The 19,571-nt window shown below is 34.8% G+C and overlaps 1 long non-coding RNA gene across 1 annotated transcript; it reads right to left on the bottom strand.

The window, feature by feature from the left end:
- Positions 1–3,098: 3,098 nt before the first annotated feature.
- On the bottom strand, positions 3,099–4,283 carry LOC118479747. The gene is made up of 3 exons (XR_004860386.1): positions 4,191–4,283; positions 3,998–4,097; positions 3,099–3,213 (listed from the first exon to the last, which is right to left on the bottom strand). It is a non-coding gene; the product is annotated as an uncharacterized LOC118479747 (long non-coding RNA).
- Positions 4,284–19,571: the final 15,288 nt, after the last annotated feature.

Here is a 19,571-nt window from a genome sequence, read left to right on the forward strand (position 1 = left end):
TCTTCATCAACAACAATCATCTCGATTGAGTAAAACTGTTCTGGATTGTTATACATGGGTTGCTTCCATAACCGAAGTACACGAACCTTCACAGTGTAATCACGGCGAGCCAAATCCAAATCCTTCAAATAGGTAGGTGATGTTAATGTATCATGAAATATATGGTTAGAAGTATTACATATAAAATATGATATGAATGACTAAATTATTAAATGCAAAGTTATTAGATATGTACCCGTGCTCCATGAGTTCAGTGTTGGACAGGTAAAATGCAAGAATGTATGTTTAAGTTGCTGAAATATGAGGGTGGTGGTAGTGGTTATAAATAGTTGGTGATAAAAGAAAACAAATCTATTTTAGGGTATCTGAAAGTATACAGAAAAAAATCAGATTTCTTGGTTAGGTAGTTGGATAACTAAAATGTGAAACAATTTGAAATGGTTGATTTGCCTTTATAGTTGACCTATATTATGTTTCAGATGTATGTTGTGGGTCTGAAAGCTGCTTTCTTGCAAAAGTAACCTTACACATAAAAGCTGCTAAGATCAAATGTATAGAGAAGACCTTTGACAAGGTCAAATGAAAATCTATACGAAAAAAGAAAAAGACGGGGTTTATTTTTTTGTTTTTAGAGCATTTTTTACTTTAGGAATGCTGAAAAGTTAAAAAAATGTGTACAATATTTTTTGGGAAGAGGTTTATTACCTTGTTGATGGAAAGTCTTGTTTTTTTTAAATAAGTATTTGAAATAACCATACATAATCTTATTTTTTTCAAGTAAGTATTTGATATAAACATATAATTCATGAATATCAGTTACAAAAAGGTTAAAGAAATGTTATTTTAAAGATAGCAAACAATAATATGTAAGGTGAAAAAATAATATAGTTTAGTTATAATAAGTAGAAAAACTAATTAGCATGGTGAAAGTCTTGCCCGTGCCCGTCTGCCGGTATGCTAATATACAGACTTGCATACGCACCACTAAAATCATCCGCCCGAATGTAACCTCCCCCACCATTCACCTGCATCGTTTCCATGTGAAATTGAATTAAAAACACTATATTTTATATTTTATATATACATGCATATGCATATATGCCTATTAAACAATAATTCATGAGAAAATATACATACTTTTAAAAAAGCCATTTTAATGAAAGAGTAAATAGCATAGCTTGCCTGTCTGGAAGATCTTTGAGAAGGTCAAATGAAAATCTATACGAAAAGAAGAAAAAGACAGGGTTTATTTTTTGTTTTTACAGCATTTTTTCCTTTAGGAATGCTGAAAAGTTAAAAATGTGAACAGTATTTTTTGGGAAGAGGTTTATTACCTTTTTGATGCAAAGTCTTATTTTTTAAATAAGTATTTGAAATAACCATACATAATCTTATTTTTTTAAGTAAGTATTTGAAATAAACATACATAATTGAAATAACCATACATAATCTTATTTTTTTAAGTAAGTATTTGAAATAAACACACATAATTCATGAATATCTCTACATGTGATTTTAAGAGATTAAAATACCTGAATTTGAATTCCGAATGATCCGACTCCACCAACAGCATAAACAACTGCAGCAGCTAGTCAACCAACCTTGGCTTTTGAAATATATAATCAAGGTCTGACTTCATTGAATTCAAGAGGCGTGTATCTGTAGAAAGATCACTGGACACCTCAGCAACTTATTGCTTTGAATAGTTATAATAATAATAATAATAATAATAATAATAATAATAATAATAATAATAATAATAATAATAATAATAATAATAATAATAATAACAACAACAATTATTATTATTGTAACAAAATTATTTTTTTTCTTTTATTTTTTTAATATAAAATAAGATTTGGACTAATAAAGTAAAAGTGACTTAAGCATTTCATCCAATACCTGGTGGCTAGAACTCTATCCCCAACAGTGAACATCTTGGTCTCATCAGTAGGTCCTCCAGGTATTATTGCATCAATTTAGGTTCCACCATCTCTACCCTTAGCAAAATTCAAAGGCTGTTGTTAGTTAGTAGATTAGTCAAGTTATAAATCTATAATAAATTCGTACAGAATTGATGAAATTATATATCTATATCATCACAATGATGGATACATGCTGCATCAGTAAATTACCAACTATGTATTGCAAGTTGCACACATGTTTATCGTCAATACATAGTCACTGTACACTTTTTAACATAGTAACATCGACCCATCTAAAACACACGTAACCAACAAACATATACCAATCGATATATCACTGGTCGCTAATTTCTGGTCCTTCATTCTTTTTCAAAATAAACATAGAAGGAACTCTCGACAACGCAAAATTACCATAATCATCTACTTTACCTCTAGAAGATCAGACTATATCTGGGTAAAAAACACAAATTACACCGATTTGCAAGAGAAGACATAATAAAACATGATCAGCGCCTAAATTAAGCGAAAATTAACATATTCTCCAACTGCAAACATCAAAATCAGAACCATTTCACGACGAACTAATAGAATTTTATCGCGAATTTTTAAAATAAACACTTACGGTGATGGCAACTAAAACCGGTCCTGCTTTGGATTGTAATAGAGGATGAAAGAGATACAAGATTAAGAGAGTATAACAAATATTAGAAACTTAAAATAATTGACAAATATTACAATGTTAGCAGATAATTACATAGATCATGTCTCTATCAAATGTGTATTGAAGATTGTATAAGACTGACGGTTCGTTTAGATAACTTAGTTGCATAAGATCATCTACTCCATCAAGGATTTCGGGATTTGCAGGTAATAGGCTATCAGAGCTCACCTTTAATACCTAAAATGAGATATCAAATCATAAGTCGTGGTTATTTGAATCACCGATAAAAATAAGTAATTAAAATAAGTTCGCTTACTTTTTCTTCGGAAAATAATATCAGTGACCCGGATCCTGTAATAGATAGAATCTTGGCCAGTTCCCAGTTCCCGTCAGATGTTTGGAACCATGATTGAAGCTTCTGAATCACGTGTGTATATCAATGAAATAAAGATTAATATTAGCTCAAAAATCTACAATACAATGAACCTGTACTAATAAACAACGACGACTTACGGTATTTATTAGGCTCGATCTAGACCTTTGTGCATTCAGGACTGCGTTGAATCCAATGCTTACATTTCCGAGACACATGGCAGATCTCCGTTTCAAAGACAAACTCCATTGAAACTGTTAACACACGATAAGACCTGTTTAAGAAAAACTACGTTTTTAATGAGTTGTAATCATATGTTTGATACTTGTGATAATCACCCATGTAAAAGTTAACCATTTGACCCGAAACTATTGTGAACTATTACCCAACCTGTCACTTCCAGTAGATGTGTTGAAAATTATACACTTATAGAAACTCTTGGAATTAAAAAGTACTAAAGTTTGAACTAAAAGTGTTGATGGGTCGTCTCAACTTGACTTGTTTTGACCCACACATTATCAGTACACACTCTGGCCTTTGCCAAACTCGTCTAGTTTCCAACCTCTACCGAGAAGATAAAAAGAATAATGCATGAGAGTTTTAACATCTTGCCTCCATTGAGAAGCATGTATCAGTTGAAAAGACACCATTATAAAAAGCTTTTAAATAAACGGAACAACATCCGTTAGTATAAACTCGTTTCCGTTCTTCATCTAGAGTAAAATACATTAACAATATTAAAAATTACATAAATATATATAAATGATATTAACACTACTAATCATTTTATAATCAATATATAAAAAGAAAACCAAAATACAATCAATATACTGGTATAAGGTTTTCCAAAGAAATTACCAACCTGTACCCTCCTTGTGGTTGGAACAAGTGTTGCAAATGCACAAACAACCGATCCTCAACATCAGCTCCTGTCAATTGATAAAAAAATGTACCCTTTTCAACATCCGTTATCCAACCTATATAAATAAAAGTGCTTCAAGCAATTGAATATAACGAAAAAGAGAAGGAAAAAAATACCGAGTCAGTTTTTATTTCTTCAAGTGACACAACTGGCGTGTGTCGTCCGATATTGCTTTCTATATTTCCAAACATATTCCATTTTTTCAAGAACACCAACCTGTCACAGATCAGCTACACCATATAAATTTAAAGTCACACAACTTACGGCAATTGAATTATTTTAATTAGTATTGTAAAAAAGGTTCTTTACTTGAGTGGTCAAAATAATTAATCCACTTCAATTTGTTTCTCCTCCATACATTTGACTTTTCCGCCTGATTGTACAGTCAATGGCTCAATGGCTGAAAAGGTAATATCATGTATAAGTACAGTCAATGAAAATAATATATGAGAAGTTTGTAATGAACAAATGAACAATTGGTTAGGTTTATCCATGAACAAATGAATAATTGGTTAGGTTTATCACTCTTACAGCAATGGCAAAACAGAACAAAACATGACTCATTCCAAACAACAATGGTGAAAACTTCAATTAACAATGTCATATAAGTCTTAGATTTATATCCATATAAGTTTTAAAATCATTCTAACCCAGTGAGTAAAACCAACATACTATAAGACCAAAATAATTCTAAAAAACACAACAGTCAAAAATTACCAATGGGGTGGTGGTCCATTGGCAAAGGCTTTTAAACACCTTGGGAGAGAGAGGTCTTGGGTTCAAGTCCCACACACAAAGACACATAATCGAAACTAATTAGTTTTTGAGCGAAAACTATGTCTTTTTCACAATTTCACATTAGTTAAAACTTTTGTTAGTAAATGTTGTAGACAGTTGTTTGTACGTTTTCATAGTTAATAAAATATATAAAAAAAAGTGTTGAATTAAATTGGTAAGAGAGTAGTCATCTTTGTTTACCTCAGTTCGACACCCACATTCAACTTTGAAAGCTACGAACATTTGTTATAATCAACAGTTACCTATTTTAAATCATCATAACAACAACAAATAGGTTAAGGAGAATTATTTTATATAAACTAAATGACTTAAAATATCATTCTATAATCATAAATTGAAAAACTCACCAAACAAAAATAAAGACCAATTATGTCACAAAGGCCATGATTCAGCTGATGAGGTAGGTACTGCACGTTATCTGTTTGCTGATATTTTGGTACATCAGTCATCACAACAGTTACTAAACAACCTTTCTGATCCTTCTTGTGGAACCACTGAATCTAAGACTATAGGGTGTGGAGAGCTTGGGTTGGGGGCGTTGTTCGACACATGGCAGATGTGAGGCTCCACCAGTCGAAAATGCAGGTTCCACTTTATGTTGGTTTTGGTTGTACTTCAGCTGGAGGATAGACTCTCAAAGTGCTTTCCATTGCTATAAGAGTGATAAACCTAACCAATTACCATATAGCACCTACGGGGGTGTAACATAACATAGCAGAATGCCGATTCATTTTGTTTGCAATCTGAAACAAAGAAAGTTGATTACGGGTAAATAATAAATGTGAAACATCTATAACTACAGGATATAAAGATGGTTAAAACAACGAAAACTTAAAGACATCATGCTTAGTGCTCCTAATTTGTGAATGTATCGTAAGATCGAAATTTGAGATCCACAAAATGATTTCCTTACGGGTACTTATAGCCACCATGCATGTGAATTTGAACTCTAGATGTATCTGTCGATGGTCATTGGACACTATATTTATTCGTCAATGATGGCCAAAAGTTTGACTGTTTCAAAATTTAATTAATTCGGTCAGTTACGAAGCCTTTGAATTCTTTTTTGTTATCACTATGTCTCTACATTGAACACTATATTTATTGTATTTATTTGCCAATTATGGCTATTAGTTTAACCATTTCGAAATTCAATTGGTTCAATTGACAACTCCTTGAATTCTTTTACATTTTCATTATCTTTATACTTATTTTATCAATTTCAAGATGTTGAAGTTCGCCATATTTAGTCTCCTACTCTCCTAAGGTGGGAGAAAACATAATAAAACATGATCAGCGCCTAAATTAAGCGAAAATTTACATATTTTCCAACTGTAAACATCAAAATCTGAACCAATTCACAGCGAACTAATAGAATTTTATCGCGAATTTTTATAATAAACACTTACGGTGATCTCCGGTGTTAGTAGCTGTGTGATTTCCTTGAAGGGTCATCACGTGTCGTTTGACCTGAATATACATCATGAATTCAGATATCCGAGTTGTAGAAGATGTAGACAGTGAAATATAGGTGAGGTGGCAATTTTGATCCGACTCCACCAGCAGCATAAACAATTGCAGCACTATGTGTGATGGCACATAGTAAACCTCAGGTTGATCTGGACCTGTGCTGTCCATGACTTCTGTCTCATCTTCAATGGAAGTAACCTTATGCCTTGTCTTTTGTCTATCAAAACTCAAAACAAAATCCAAAAGTCAAACAGTTAACCACAAAAACACATATTCCCCTAAAAATCACCACCTCAAATCACACCAACACATTCCAACACAAATCACACTACAATTTGCAATTGCTTATTTCCAGTAATTAAAACTAAGTGTCATACACAAAAATAAAAAATTTACCATAACAAACCTTCATATTCAAATAAAAAACTTCCATCTATCCACAACTAATTAAAAAACATGATTCAAACACCATACAACCTTAAATCACAAAAATTCACAAAACACCTCACCAAACAACACATCAATCCAGCAAAAAGGTCCCAAAATCTAACATAACCCTAATGAGAACATAAACAAAAACTCAAAAGTCAAACAATTCACCACAAAAATACATATCCCCCTGAACAGAAACGAAGAACTTAATTGACCTGCAGATCGAAACCCTAACAATTCTTAATCATTCCTAATCATGACAATAACCCCTAAAAAAATTAAAAAAAAATCATTAAACTAAACACCAACCTCGTAATAGAAAACACATTGTAATATCCAAAAAATATAGTAATAATTTAATTGGACTATTATGTATATATCTTTACTAATAAGTTATATTTTTATTATATATTTATACTTTAATCATGTATAGTAATATTTGATCCTTATGTAAATAATTCATTTTCATTTTTCTTATGTTCTGTACACTAATGAGTGTATTTTTATTTGAGAAAGAAATAATAAAATAATATACAATAACAGTACTTGTTAGATGAAAGAAATAGCAAATATTACATTTTTGACTTCCATTCCAGTTTTCAAAATTTCAAATCCTGCAATTATCGTTTATCATTATCCAGACTCCATTCAAATTAAATGGTTATCTTCGTTAAACGATATGGGCGAAGATTGGGGTATTACTCCTCTTAACCAACCTTAATAACTTTGACCCCAAATTCGAACTCCTCACATCAACTTCTACCTTATTCCTTGTTAAACGCCGCCACATCACCACCACACACCGTCACGGCGTCACCGTCTGCCACCACGAACCAGGGTCGCCACCGCGGATCACCACTCGCATCCCGTTCAAGTCGGTTTGATTCGAGATCAGACGTGCGTAAACCATGAATAACCATTGTTATTCACCTCGATTCAGTTCCGTACAATCATCATCTGAAGCGCAAATAGTTGGTCTCCGGCCAGCACCTTTTGGCAACTGAGGTATCTAATCGAACCCGCGTCCTATTTTAAAATGTTTATGCGAGTTCCAGTTCATTCCGATGGTTCCGTCGACTAAGTTTTTATTTTTTTTTTTAATTTGGAAGTTGTTTATAACCTGAACAAGAAGATGAACAAGAGTCCATGATCGGATTAAATGTGTATGTAGTTACTGTGATGTGTGGTACCTAGTATATGTGTGTCGATGTGTGCATGAAGCATGTGTTAATTGGTTGCATGGTTATTGTTGATGCGTGAGTGTGTATAGAGATTTATTAGGATGTCTGTTGCATGTGTATGTTACAGGTGTGTGTAAGTATAGGTGGGTTGAAATAGGTTTTTGGCTCTGCTTGTTGTTGTTCGGCTGGACCGACAAAGGATGTAAATGATAAACTGATGAGTATATTATTACATTACATTAGTTGTATAGCATCTATATTACTACATGGGTATATGAGGTATTAAATTAAGCTACATTTTATAATATAAGTTGCAAGTAAATGACATAAGCAAAACCTTATATTGTTAGTATTAGAATCTTAGCAGTTAAATTTGATGGGTCATGAATAATAAGTTTAATATATGCACTACAGTTTTTGTAACTAATATGGAATATACGTCAAGTAATTAATATGAGTTATTTTTGTAGCATCCTAGAATATGTTTTCTAAACTATTTAGAAATAGTTTTTTTTTCTTTTGCAAATGAGAAACGGGTATAAGTCGAGTACTAATTATGTATTCTTGTATCTTTTCTTTGATAAGCAACATGATGAGCATGAAACGCTAAGTCGTCGGAACGTTAATCAGTGAAAGAATTGGACATCATAATCTAGGTTCAGTAAGTCTAATTTTTGAGATAATTTAAAATGTAGGTTTCCGTGTTTATTTAAGGGTGACTTAACTTTATCTTGCTATGCTTTGCTTTGCTACACCTAAGGTACGGATTCTGTTTCTTTTACATCATAGTATAATTTTTATTTTCGTCACTCGGTACGGGTTCTTGTTCTTGTCATCATAGTATTTTTATTCAAGTCCGTTACTTTGTAGTACGGATGTTTTCGTTGGTCGTCTCTGTTTGGTATTTGTTATATGACTAGTATATATATAGTAGCATGCAATAGACTTTAAATCTTGTGCTCGTTATTGCATGTTCCCATATGATACGTTTATTTATGATACGGCGTTGTACTCTGTCACCCGAGCAATTATAAGACTTGTCGTTGGGGCGTCAACGACATGGCACTCATCATGACGGTGCGTAACTAAAGTTCATGGCGTCTCTAGTTTGTGCTTGTGTAGCACCTGTCCCCTAGAGGCGAATAGATCGATCTTAGCTCTGACTCCTGACTCCTGACTCCTGTTGAGATGGAATAATGTGTGTACGCCTACACGCACCGTCTCGGTGCATGGACTAGCTAGCTATGTACCCCTCTGTTTAGGCTCGTGGGTGCTTCTATATTGCGTGACTTGTGTTATTGTTATGTGTAGTCACGTATGTCTTGTATCTTTTATGATATGTGTGATAAGTTTATATACCTCTGATTGTGATCAGTATCTGTTTTGTATAAGTATTGGGATTCAAGATACATAAGTATTTGTTTCAGTGCCAGAATTTAGATTTATTACGCGTCAGTGCCATTTGATGTTTCTTTCTGTATGTCTGCCCTTATGTTCAGTATCTGATTCTGTTTTGTATTAGTTATAGTTGTTTCGACTCAGTATCCGTATCGGTTTTGTCTCAGTATTCGTCTTAATATTAGTTTCAGTTTTGGCTTAAATTCACATGTCGTGTTGTACGCTAGTTTGTATCCGTCATTATATGTTTTCAGCATTTGTTCCGGTGTCCGCCTCAATATTTGTCTTTAGACTGATTGATTTACGGTATTGGTTTACAAAATTTTATAAGTATAAAATGACTTTGTTTCGAAACTCATGTTATCTAAACTATTTTGTTAATTAAATATATATATATTTTCAAATTAGAAATATAGTTGTTTTGACTAAATAATTATTTGTTACGAAATTCGAGTTATCATTAGATTTTGATTTAAATCTAAATGTTTATTCATGATATAGTAATTTCGAATATTTTCTTGTTTTAAAGGAATTGGGATTTGTAAACAATATTATATTATAATAAAACTATTTGAAAGAAGGAAAATTGTTTTAGTTTCAAATGTGGTTCAATATCAGTCCCGGTTCAGCTTCCGTTATGTGGTGTTTCGTTCCCATTTGTTCGTCTTTACATGTACTGTTGATTTCTCCGTTACTGAGCAACTTTTTGGCTCAGCCGTATTTTTCTTTTTGTGTTTGTCTTATTTGTTTGACAGGTAATATGGAGAAGTTGGGGAAATAAGTGAGGAGTGCTTTGAAGATCAAGTTTTGTTTCATTTCAGTAAAGTAAGAAAATGTAATTAGGATTCATTTATAGATTTGTGGGATTGATATCTGTAAGAGTGACATGTCAGCCCCTTTCGGGTTGGGGTGTTACAAATATGGTATCAGATCCTGTAGAAAAGTTAAACCTTAAAAACAACCTGTGAGTTAATGGGTAGACGTTTGGTTAGGATTTCGACTTTCAATCAATTTTCTTACTCATTAGTTTTTCGTCTTGGGTCTATCTGTTTGTGGCGTTTCTTTTGTCGATCGCTACTAGATCTGCCTATGATCATGTTCTCTACCTGATTTTGTTTCCGTATCAGGTGTAACTATTTGATACACTATCCGCATTGGTTTTGGGTTGTTATTTGTCTTAGTGCTAGGTTTAGATTTAGATTTAGATTTAGATGTAGATTGTGTGTTTAGCTTATATTTGCCAACACATGTTTTAAGTGTCTGTCTTAGTATCAGTTTTGTTTCCTTTTCTTGTTCCATATGAGTATAGAAGGTTTTCACAAGTTCTCAAGTATTTGTTTTCATATTCTTGTTATCTAGATCATTTGTTTCTTAAATATAAATTTTCAATCATAGAAAAGTTGTTATTTTTATCAAATAAGGATTTGTTAGTAAATTTAATAAGTTATTAGATTCGATTAATTCCAAATCTTTAAATAAGTTAAATAGTGTTGCTGCTTCTATGGTTTTAAAAATTGTAGAGTTATTAAATGTATCTCGAATGTGTCAAATAGTTATTCTCGAATGTGTCAAATAGTTATTCCATCATCATTGCGGTCTCATTATCGAATTCATGAATTGACTTGGAAAATGGTGGATAACACGACTAAAGTAAGTACGACATTGACGAAGTCGATTACGCGCCATTAGAACCTTGCTACCAAACGTGCTTCAAGAGGTATTTCACATCAGTAATCAGGGGCGGATCTACGGCTAAGAAGGGGGTTCCTAGGAACCCGTTCGGTTCGAAATTTATAGTGTTAAGTTATATAGAAAATATTAAGGAACCCCTTAATATTTTGTAGTGGAACCCTATAATCAAATTAATTTAGTGTTCAAATGGTAAAGCGCGCGTCCATACTGTAGATGTCCCAAGTTCGAGTCTTGTAAGGTGTGTTTTTTTTTTCATTTTTAACTTCCACTTTGTTGATTTAAGATTCAATATGTTCACTGATGTCAGTGAAAATAAGTGGAAATACCGAAGGGGTGTAGAATTGTGGACTACACTTGAGACAAGAATTTATAATTTGTTTTCTGTTTTTATTTATTTTTTTTGTTTTCTGTTTTTATTTATTGTGCATGTATCAATTAATTTGGCTAAAATGATTGTTCTCGTCTCCTTTGCTTGACCTAACAATTATTTTATTTTGATTACATTATTTCACCTTTTAATTTCTTGGGATGCATTTTAGGTTCCATTAGGTTGATCCAAGTAGTTAATAACACATGCCTTTCTATTAATAACAAACATATAAGAATGTGAAAACTAACTAAATGTGAGATGAAGGATGTGATACTTGAAGTATTTATAAGTAGTCTTGTGTTTTGAGAACTATGATGAGGCTTTCTCTAGAATCCTTTTAGATATATGAAAAAAAAATATTCTTTTTATATGTTTGTTCATTTGTAAAGACCATTCTATTTATATTATGTGTTTTTAAATTAATCATTAAAATGTTTTATCCATTATTGTATCGTATTTTTATTATGTGATAAACCATACACGACCCGAATTGTTGAACCGACCCGTATTTATATTGGGACATTTGAAAAAATGAACCCATTGGAAAAAAATCCTGGATCCGCCACTGTCAGTAATATGTATCCTTGCGGAGTCGTCGCAACTACTTTAGATATTACTACATTGTTTTTTTAGAACTATTGAAAACAATGATATGTTTATCGCCACACTACCTTTTCTTTACAATTTTAATAGGTCATTGAGATGCATGATAAGAGGACCGTTAGTACACTTATGTAAGGTAGTTGACAATTATGGTCGCGAACGTAATCGTGACTTACAGGTACATATGTGTGCTTTTGGACTCTTATTGTGTAGATTAGTATGTACCCGAATTTGTTGCGTATTAACATTCTAAATCTCACTTTACTTGTTTTGTTATTTTTGAATGTGAATTTATTTAGTATGCGTCTATTGACCGTCTCAGAAACTCAGTACCTTAATATGTTTGATGTCTAAATGTTTACTATATGTAAAGTCTATTTTGTGTTCTTTATGTGTGATAGCATTATACCCGTACATAGAAATTTTGAGGACAACTTTTTTTTAGAGGAGTAGAATTGTAATATCCTGAAAATTTAGTAATAATTTAATTGGACTATTATGTATATATCTTTACTAATAAATTATATTTTTATTATATATTTATACTTTAATCATGTATAGTAATATTTGATCCTTATGCAAATAATTCATTTTCATTTTTCTTATGTTCTGTACACTAATGAGTGTGTTTTTATTTGAGAAAGAAATAATAAAATAATATACAATAACAGTACTTGTTAGAGGAAGGAAATAGCAAATATTCCATTTTTGACTTCCATTCCAGTTTTCAAAATTTCAAATCCTGCAATTATCGTTTATCATTATCCAGACTCCATTCAAATTAAATGGTTATCTTCGTTAAACGATATGGGCGAAGATTGGGGTATTACTCCTCTTAACCAAACTTAATAACTTTGACCCCAAATTCGAACTCCTCACATCAACTTCTACCTTATTCCTTGTTAAACGCCGCCACATCACCACCACACACCGTCGCGGCGTCACCGTCTGCCACCACGAACCAGGGTCGCCACCGCGGATCACCACTCGCATCCCATTCAAGTCGGTTTGATTCGAGATCAGACGTGCGTAAACCGTGAATAACCATTGTTATTCACCTCGATTCAGTTCCGTACAATCATCATCTGAAGCGCTAAAAGTTGGTCTCTGGCCAGCACCTTTTGGCAACTGAGGTATCCAATCGAACCCGCGTCCTATTTTAAAATGTTTATGCGAATTACAGTTCAGTTCATTCTAATGGTTCCGTCGACTAAGTTTTTATTTTTTTTTTAAATTTGGAAGTTGTTTATAACCTGAACAAGAAGATGAATGATGTGCACAAAATGCAACATATAAATTACATCAATTGTAGCATAAAACTAACCCTTTTTTAGTACTAATGTTGGAAAAAGTGTGCTTTTGTCTTCCTTTTGTATTTTCAGGATTAAATGAGCTCAAATAAACAAAAGAAGCAAAAAGGCAGCTAAATCTAACATAAATACAAGAAAAGGAACAAACGTGGCATGCCCGACCTCCCGACAGCATCTTCCCAAGCAAAACAAGAGAACATAAGGCTGAACACGCCCCGTGCTCAGTGAGCACGGGGGCGTGCCCAAGTGTCAGCAGAAAAGACAAAGTTGTAGAAGCTTCCATCGCCCACCACGGGGCCGTGCTCAGCGGACACGGGGCCGTGGTCAACTATAAGATTCGCGGAATCCAAGCAAATCTTGATAGTACAGATATGCTTCTGCACACGGGGTCGTGCTCAGCGGACACGGGGGCGTGGTCAACTAATGCAGACAAACTGCATTTAATGAAGAAATAGAGGAGGATGGACACAGGGTCGTGCCCAATGGACACGGGGCCGTGCCCGAGCTTCTGTTCAGCCTATAAATAGGAGTGCTTGGAGCTCTTGCAACTCATCCTTTGGCACACCACCTCTCTCACACTTCACCCACCACCATCACAACACCATCATCCACCACCATCATCCATTGCCCATCATAGTGTGTGTGAGTCGTCTCGGGATCCAAGATTGATCGTAAGAGTTCTTGACAATCAAAGGCCATGTTTGCCTAAGTCTCTTACATCACTTGGTGAAGACAAGTGTTTAGTGTAATACTTTTTATTTTTAATCTTTTCGCACTTTTTAATTGGTTATGTATTAATGACTTTAATAACTAGTTTCTTATGCTGAAGGTGATTCTTTCTTATCGTTTGTCCGTGGTGTCTTGGCATTATTTTACTGTCTTTATAAAATAAAAGATTTTCACCATTCATATCTCCACGGTCTATATAGAGGTATGTTGGCTACCTGATCGGGGGTTAAGGGAACGGTTTGGTAAGAGTTTTGCCATTGTTCAGTGTATAGATCCTTCAAAGGACCTGGGTCAAATTTAGTAGGACCTCCTTCAATACCCAACGGTATTGGATGGCGGGGGTCCAAACTCTTTGACCCCCTCATAAGTTAAACTACTATTAAAACTTTAACCCGACTACTTAGGACTGTATCCCTGCTGACTCAGACTACTTAGCCGAGGGTAACGTCACCTTCAAAAGAGGGGCCTACCACATTATGCATTAATAACTTAATTAATTATCTTTCAATAATCCGACCCTTTAGGATTGTATCCTTGTTGACTCAAACTACTGAGTTGAGGGTAACGTCACCTTCAAAAGAGGGGCCTACTACAATAACTAAGATAATAACAAGTGCAAAAGTGCGGAAATAATCAAAGGTTACACTACACACGAGTCGGATCCAAGTGATTCATCTTGTCTATCTGTTTTTACTTTTATTTTACTTTTCAGCATTTTAGTTAGTTTTATTTTTCTAGTTTAAAAACCTTTTTCTAACTTTTTCATTTTGATTAGACGTTGAGGATAAACCGTATTAAAAGCTCTTGTGTCCTTGGACGACCTCGGTATTTTACCAACACTATACTACGTCCACGATGGGTGCACTTGCCCATATGTGTGTTTAGTGTTAGTAAATATCGTGTTTTATAAAATTAAAACTTGGCTAAAAACTGTAAAAGGGCTTAAAATATACACCTAAAATATATTACACTACACACGCATCAAGTTTTTGGTGCCGTTGCCGGGGACACAAGGATTTTAAGAAAGTTAGGAATCAGCGGCCTAATCGTTTTTTTTTATTTTTTCTGTTTTTTTAGGATTTTCTTAATTTTTCAGCTTCTGCAGAGCTCAGCACGGGCCGTGCCTGGTCGGACACGGGCCGTGCCCAGCATTGTCAATGGCAGTTTTTATTTTCCGAGTTACAGAGAGTTGAACACGGGGCCGTGTCGGTGCAACACGAGGCCGTGTCCAACTCCCCAGTAACAGGGATCCGGAAAACAATTACTGTATCTCCGACCACGGGCCGTGCTCAGTGAGCACGGGGCCGTGGTGAACCTTCTGACCAACATTATTTTATGTTTTATTGCAGGACTTGGAACCCAGGCGCCACATCTGAACTTTCCACGTAGTGTATGAGCTCCAGTTCTAGTAGAGACATAAAAGAACCTCTTGAAGAAACCGAACGCTTTCTCAGAAAAAGACTTAAAGCTAAAAACCAAGAGAAAGTTTCGGGGGACCCACTGTCACACCCCCAAAATCCACACGCGGAGTACCACCGCTTAGAGGCGTGACATGACCAGGATCAAGCCACCAATCATATTGAACATTATAGGTAAGTAAAATTCAACCCATCAATATAAAAGGTGTTCAAAACAAATCATAGTCAAGTGTTTAGCGGAAGCATAATTGTGAAATCCCAAACATAAGTAATAAGCTCATAAAGTGTAAAAGTTTAACATGGAACTCAACAGTCCATGTTCCCACAACGATCGTGCCTCACGTGCAAGCTCCATGAGCACCTAACGTCCTGCAAGGCATGCAATCAGAGAGTCAACAACAAAGTTGAGCGAGTTCACAGTTGATTAATCAGTTAATGTATTCGTTCAGGTATCGTAAGTTCGTTTCATAATCAAGCTGAGTCTACTAGGCCAATAGTATGTTCAGTCAGTGGGGGCTTCCCATGTTGTATGTACTAGACTAGTTGTAACCATCAGTGTTCTTCTCAACCCGAGAACAAGAGTATGTACTAGACTAGTTGTAACCATAAGTGTTCAGTCAGTGGGGGCTTCCCATGTTGTATGTACTAAGCTAGAGGGTGTTCGCTTCAGTGGCTCGTCATGGGGAGCGAGATCGTAACGTTGCTATGGTAAGGGTGTGATGGCTTGGTCTAAGCAAATGGTAGAAAGCGGACATACTAACAATCAATAATCATGAGTCGGTACATGAGCTAGTGCAAAGATTTCGCATAAGCGAGAAAACTATCACGAAATAGAGTACGTCTCTTGTAGGGTAAGGTCGGTCATGCAAACGTAAAATTTATCGTGCTCGCTGGTAGGTCGACTGATCCATAACTCCGTCCTCAAACGTCTTGAAGACTATATCACCAGCAACGGCATCCATTCACCAGGTTGAGTATACGAGAGAGCTAGTCAAATAGAATGAGAATGAACCATCCAACAGGGTAGTGAGGTAGTCTCGTGTTTGGTGAAAATCGTGGTATGGTTGTTGGCGTTTCATTACATTGGTTGCCAAATCGAGATAACAGGGAGTTACTGAGGCTCATACGAAGAATTGAGTGTAAACAAGGGTCCATCGATAACCGAAGATTTCAACCAGTTAACCTGCTGTCTAGAAGCAATTTTTCCAGTAGTGGTATATGGCGGCACGGCACAAAAGGAAAGTTCGTTGCATCACAGTCACGAAGGTATATCACTTGTCCAAAACAGAATTTGGTTGGTAGGTGTAACGCCCCAAAATTTGAACGCATATATTCGCCCTATATTTCCACATATGATATGACACGAAATAAAAATAAAATAGGTTATTTAATCTAGTTAAAATACTTAGTCAAAACAAGTAAAGAATGAATTTGGTGACAATTGTGATGGTGTGACAAACTAGAGGGACTAAACTTGGAAATATTTAGTCAAGTTTAGTTAAATTAGAAGATTCAGTATTATGTGGGGGTGTTGGTGGTGTGTGTCGATACCCACAAGAGAGAAGGAAGGAAGAATGCTCATGTTAATGCAATTTGACCAAATCAAAAGGGAGATTCAACTCAAATCTTATGCATGAACTCAAATCCATGTTCATCTAGACTTGTTATACATGAGGTAAGTTGTAGAATCCAATTTGGTGAAGTTGTATGAAATAGGTTGTGTTCAATCCGTGAATTTATGTGAAATTAGAATGATAATGAAGTAGAATCATCTCATGAAACATGAATCATGCTCGAATTTCTGATTATTTTGATGTTTTAATAAAAACCCACTTATGGAAGTAATGTCATGAAGATGATTATGTTGCTTATGCTAGATAGGGTGTAGTTTCGATATGTATGAAGTTTGATGTTGTAGATTATTGCTAAATGAATCTGATTTAGAAGGAAAGTTATGAGAAATTAGTTGAAATTGATAAATGAAAACAAGAAATGGGTAACAAAGCATGAATGGGTTGTACATTAGGCTTAGAACGTTGTATGCATACCAAGTGTTTGATGAAATGCTTAAGTGACAATTAAATGTGGAATTATATGCAAGTTGTGAGTAAATAAGTTTAGAAAGTGATAATGAAGTAGTTGTTAACTAACTAATATGTGAAGTGTGTTTTAGATGGAGTTCATGTGGAAATTTGAATGGTTATTATGATATGGTAGAAGCATGCATTAGGAGTTTGTACTCTATGCTTGAAGATACGGTACACCCTATGCGTTTAGTTGATTTGGTGGTAGGGATCAAGGGGTGAAAGTGGTGTCTTTGTATGGTATGTGGATTTCTAGTAAGGTTAATGTCGGGTTCAAGGATAGTGTAAATTAGTTAATCTTGAATGATGTTTTTAGTCATGAAATTATGAGATGACTAGTATGGAAGGAATTGTTTATGTGGTGTGCATATATGATCTTGTGGTCGCATGGTGTTTTACTATGTGAGTAGGGAATGTATTTGATGTCCGTAGTATAATCGACTATAATGATGCGAATATATGGATTAGATTGATAATTCATAAGATAGACAGTTGACTTTCTAAAAGTCAACTGTGCATGAATAGCATAACAAGGCTTTATCACGAGTGTGATGTTAGAGAAATCATTAAGTACATGCTATGTCCATATGTGAGTTTATACTAACGAAGTGGCAACCATGATGACATGAAAGTATAGGATCATGTCAAGATGGGGAAAACAAGGAAGGCTAACGGAAAGGATAGGAGGAAGCAGGTACGAAACGGGCACTCGAGGTAAGTGATGTCCGTAGTCACTTCTTAGTTTTTTTATGTAATATAATGCTTTATTTAATTAAACATGATGTTTGATGTCAAGTATGTGTTGAAGACTTTCGTTGTAAATAATGGGAATAAAGTTGATTAAAACGCCCTTGATGGGTATATTGGGCGAACAATCTTAAAAGTAGTTTATAAGAAAGCTATTCGATTAGTGTAATGGTTTTGGTCAAGTATAAAAGTGGGGAGTATGGTTTTGTAAACCATAGACCATTTAATGCGCAAACACCTTAACGGGTCAAAATAAGCTTTTGAGCAAAATGGATGGAAAAAGGTGTAAGGTATCCGGGAATGACTCTTTTATAGTAGATGACCTTGGAATTATTAAGTTCATGTAAAGTTAAGGTTAAACCAACAAGTTATGTTGTCAAATATATGAATGGGTCAATTACGTCAAAAATGATTATTAAGCCGTAAGCGTAAGTAAAGGTTTTTCTTAATCCGGGTGTGGGATTTTAGGTCCACATGATAGAGGACCAAATTACGATCATGTAGGAAGAAACGGGAGGTTAAACGGGTAAACGGTTCAAAAGTTATGCGCGTTTTAGTGCGTACGGACGACGAAACGAATCTGCAGAAAAAGGCATTTTCTAGAGGGCGTCGCCGACGCGATTAGGGCCGTCGCCGACGGGCTCTAGAAAACCAGATTTTCTCCGACGCCCTAATTACCTGTCTACGGGGTTTTTGGCTACGCGAAAAACCACAGGCCGTCGCCGACGGGCCCTAGGGCCGTCGCCGACGCCCTCTCCAAGTCCAAAAACCTGAAATTTGTTATTTAAGTTGATTTATGTATCGTAGGCTTCGGTTTGTTATCCGTGGACTACGGTGGGCTTTCTAAACATGATTTTGATCGATCCTTAGATGTTTATGGGCTATAAATCAAAGTCTAAGTCCCATGTAGTTAACGTATGAGTATGTAAGAGGTATGCAAGATCTTATACGTGTATGTAAATGTGTATTTATGTATATATGGAAGATATGTATGAGTATATGCAGGTATGTAGAGACATAGGAACGTAGGTACGTATGCAGATGTGCATTTATGTATGTATGAAGATACGTATGAGTGCAGGCATGTTTGTAGAAACGTACGAATGTAGGTACGTATGTAGAAGTGTATTTATGTACATATGAAGATACGTATGACAGTATGTATATATGTGAAGGCGTAGGAATGTATGTACGTATGCAGATGTGTATTTATGTATGTATGGAAGTATGTGTGATCGTATGCAGGCATGTAGAGATGTAGGAACGTAGGTACGTATGCAGATGTGCATTTATGTATGTATGAAGATACGTATGAGTGCAGGCGTGTATGTAGAAACGTACGAATGTAGGTACGTATGTAGAAGTGTATTTATGTACATATGAAGATACGTATGATAGTATGTATATATGTGAAGGCGTAGGAATGTATGTACGTATGCAGATGTGTATTTATGTATG

Source organism: Helianthus annuus, chromosome 6 (genome assembly GCF_002127325.2).
Source record: "Helianthus annuus cultivar XRQ/B chromosome 6, HanXRQr2.0-SUNRISE, whole genome shotgun sequence".
Classification (NCBI taxonomy): Eukaryota; Viridiplantae; Streptophyta; class Magnoliopsida; order Asterales; family Asteraceae; genus Helianthus; species Helianthus annuus.